Consider the following 4,227-nt stretch of genomic DNA (forward strand, 5'->3'; position numbering starts at 1 on the left):
GCACAAGATATGCATGATGGACTTACACACTGGAGCCAGGCTGTGACTAACTGGGAACTCATTGGCCTACGCATGTTTGGTGAGGGTGCATAGTACAGACACAGGCTCATGTCTAATTGAAGCCTGAACACAATTGGCAATGTGTCATGGAGACAGTGGGACTGTCACACCAACCAGGTCACCTCTACACAAGTACCACTTAGCATCAGGGTAGAGCTGTCGGAAGTGAGTTTATCTCCAGGCTACCTTAACACAACCACACTAACCACAGCTCAGACAAGTAGATAGATGTGTGTGGTCTCCATAGAAACTCTGCTGCAGCCTGGACAGTGAAGCACTAGGGTATCTGAGGACTTCAGAACTGCAGCTCTTTCTGGATCCCCCAGAGCATATCTGCACTCTTCTTCAAGCAGGCCTCCTCTTCAGAAGTGAGAGTCACCTTCACAACATTTGAGATTCCATTTTGTCCCAGGACATAAGGAACACTGAGGAAGACATCATCTTTGATTCCATAGAGACCCTTAATCATGGTAGAAATGGGATGCATTTCAGCCAAGTCAGCCACAGACAGACCAATGGCCCAGGATGTATAACCCTTCAGTTTGATCACCTCATAGGCACTGTCAACCACCTGCTTGTGAATCTCCTTCCACTGCTCCTTGTCGGCATCAGTGTCCAGCTCTGGATTCAGATTCTTCAGGAGACACCAGCAACATTGACACCACTCCACCCAGGAACACTGGAGTCTCCATGCTTCCTTAGGACCCATCCATGACAGCTTAGTGAGTGAACACCCAAGCTTTCTCCCATCGGATAATGGAACTGAGCAGAATCCAGATTGCAGCCACTTCCGAAAATTTGGTTTTTGGGAAAGACACTTATTTTCCAAGCCACGTAGGTCAAGATAGCCACTGGGTTTGAAACAATAAGCAGCTTGCAGTTTGGACTGGACTTCACAACATTGGGAATGATGAACTTGAAGATGCTCACATTTCACTGGACCAGATTGAGTCGGCTCTCTACTTCTTGCTGATGGGCCCCTGCTGTGACAATGACCAGCTTGGAGTTTGCAGTCACACTATAGTCTTTGCCAGAGACAATTTTTGGTGTTTTAAGGAAAAGGCTGCCATGCCAGAGAGCCATCATCTCCTCCTTCAGCTTGTCTTCCATGACATCCACAAGGGCAAGCTCATCTGCTAAGTCCTTCAGCCAAGTCAGCCACAGACAGGATACTGATGGCACAAGCCATGCCAACAGCACCAACCACAACAACCATAATCTTGTTCTGGGGGTGTTTGTTCTTCCTTAGGTAGATTCACAATCAGCTGGTCCTTGAGGGTTGCCATCTTGGACTTTGAACATTTTGGGACCGCTAGTGCACCATGAGCAGCGTTGGGCAAACAGCCGCATGGTCTGGTATGGGTGACACAGACACAGGATGCAGCCGTGAACATTTTTTAACCTAATAATTAATAACTGCTATGATAGTTCAATGAAGTTTTGAAACACAGGAACTTTTGACTTCCCCAGTACCCTGAGTCAATGACAGTGTCAGAAATAGATGAGAAATTGCTGACCCATTGTCGTGGTCTGCTAACTCAAGAGATCTTTCCTTTAATACCTCTGTGTGGAATTAAATGTTCAGTTCTTCAATCATGTATTTTATCCCTGCTTGTGACTTTTTTGCTGACAGTCAAGGACACTAACTCCTTCCTTTGTTAGGCAGGATAATCTTTAGGATGGGGAAAAAAACTCAGAGAAACTCTATAACCCTGAGAATAGAGCAGGAAAACCTAGGATAGCAGACTTTTATTGGCTAATGATAAGGAAAGCTGCCCAGCGGGTTTGACACTGAGGATGGAGGGCTCATATAAGTGATACATCAAATATAAAAGTTACTTTCCAAAATTCCTGGAAATATCATGTTTCCTTTTGATGACTTACTGCCTTCTCTTCCCTGGAGGCTGATTTATGCCCACCTTCAAATGAGTTCGCTTTCCTCTCATGACCTTCATGAAATGATCACATTGTTTCAAGATGGCAACAGAATCTCAAAGCCAAGGGCCAAGAAAGCATCTATCAGAACCCCACACAAGTCCCACAGTCCTTTTGGTTGGGGTGTGAACTCCAAGCTGCAAGTGCCCAGGCCAGCCTGCATAAGCATGCATGTCAGGTACTTCCTCCCTGAGCCAAGCCTGCCTCTGCCCAGAGGCTGTTGACAAAGAGACACCTGACCCAGAGACACTAATGAGGAAAAGGAATCCAGCAGAGTCGACAACCTGAGCCAATAGGACCTTGGGTGGGGGGATAAAGGCAGGTCTAACTTCCTTAATAAACTGCAGCACCCTCTGGAAGACACTGACTCCCACTGCCTGGGTTGTTGGTGCTGTCTTCTCACCACCTCCTCCAAGGAGGCAGGGTAACCGGCACCAGAGACAGATACACACAACAGGTTAGTGTTCTCTTGTGACAGGCTTTTCAGAAGAGCACTGTGACCATACTGAAGAGGAAGGAGCGTGAAGTTCAACCCTGGTGGATTAACCCATTGTTGGTAGGTTAACTCAGGAGGGCTGAGAGACAGGTGAACAGTTTTGAGAAATTAAGGTTTTACTGGCAGTCTTAATGTTGGCAATTTTGTCCACATTGGATGTAAAATAAAATTTAAAAATTCCCAACAACAATTGCTATAGGAAAACACCTCTATCTGGAGATACATCTGATAGTCAGATGTCTGTATGCTAGGTAGTGTGGCCTGAGAGGAAACCAAAATCCCAGCATGGGAAGGATAACCATCTCAGCTGCTAAGGCTCTATCCATACAGATGCAATAAAGCTTTAGCTCTGTGCTGGACCTTCAGGGCTATTTCCTACTGGCTATAAGTGATTAAATCTCTTAAATCTATGTTAGGTGAAACTTATTTGACTTCTTGCTAATAATGGCCAACCTGTAGAGATGTGAAATAACTTCCAATAGGGATGTATATCACTCACATCATGTTCCAGGTTGCCATGGCTGTCCTCCTCTGGCACTCGGATATAAGGGGAGATGGATGCAATTGAAAATATAAAGACAATTGTAGATAGCAATCAGTTAATAAGTTGAATCCAAAAGTCTGGATCTGCAAGAGCTTGAGTATTGAGAGTACAAGCTTTTCCTGAGTTTCAAACATTCTATTCCTATCTGTCTGTCTACCTGTATTTTGAGGCAAAATCTCACACAGGCTGTCCTGGAACTCCCTGTATATCCCAGGTTGACCCTAAACTCATGGTCATTCTTCTGCCTAATGATCTCTTCTGCTGATGAAAGACATGAGCTACTACATTGGGCTCAGTAACTCCCCCTTTTAAATATCAGAAAATAATCTCTCCAAAATCAGAAGGGAGACACTAGGTGAAATATAATCTTCTTGGTCTTCCCATATCTGACCAGTAGAAAGTACTGATAAAGAGAAAGGTATCCCAGATAGCTACTGAATGTATTTCCTGGAGTCTCCCTCTGGTGTTTTCACCTTATAGAGGGTAAACAGTGGTATTTCAGACCAGAATTTCGAAAGTAGAACCAATGTAGACCAGCTCCTCATCTGCAATTCTGGTGGACAAGCCCTCAGTATTTCCCACATTGGATAGGAATATTTAGGAGTATTAAAGAATGCAGGGAAATTTAATTGTCATTGTCATAGGCCTTTCCTAGAGGAGATGCCATTGGTGAATATCTCCACATGTGGGGGCAGTTTTGTGGCAGTGCTGGGTGCATCAAGCATGCTCAGACTCCAGACATCTGCCTGGAGACATGTGCTACAGTGCTGCAGTGGTCAGCACCAGAGACATCTCACCAAAGAGGAGCCAGGACAGCACTCACTCAGATGTGCAGACAACTTCTCCATCCCTGTCATCCTCAGAGGCTTCAAGTAGAAGGGAATCCTGTTCAGTGTAGAGTGTGACCTCTCTTGGTCTGAGCTCTGAATTATCTCCACTCCACCAGTGCCTGAGTTTGCTATACAGGAGAGCTCCAGGCATTCAAATGACATTAATCATCACCTACAATGGTGGCACATGGAAAGGTGGGCAGGTGGGTGCTCTATAGGCACTCATCACACCAACATCCCCCAGTACCGTCTCCCTTCCTGTGCTGCACTGACCAACAGCTGCAGGATTTCCTCCTTGGCTAGATGTGGTAAGGCCCTTCATCTCGTTCATCTTTTTTTAGCTTTGACCTTGTACATAAGAG

General features: G+C 45.4%; 1 pseudogene; it reads right to left on the reverse strand.

Annotated features, from left to right (window-relative positions):
• Positions 1–281: 281 nt before the first annotated feature.
• LOC100774598 lies at positions 282–1,368 on the reverse strand (annotated as a pseudogene).
• Positions 1,369–4,227: the final 2,859 nt, after the last annotated feature.

This window comes from Cricetulus griseus, chromosome 2 (assembly GCF_003668045.3).
Source record: "Cricetulus griseus strain 17A/GY chromosome 2, alternate assembly CriGri-PICRH-1.0, whole genome shotgun sequence".
Classification (NCBI taxonomy): Eukaryota; Metazoa; Chordata; class Mammalia; order Rodentia; family Cricetidae; genus Cricetulus; species Cricetulus griseus.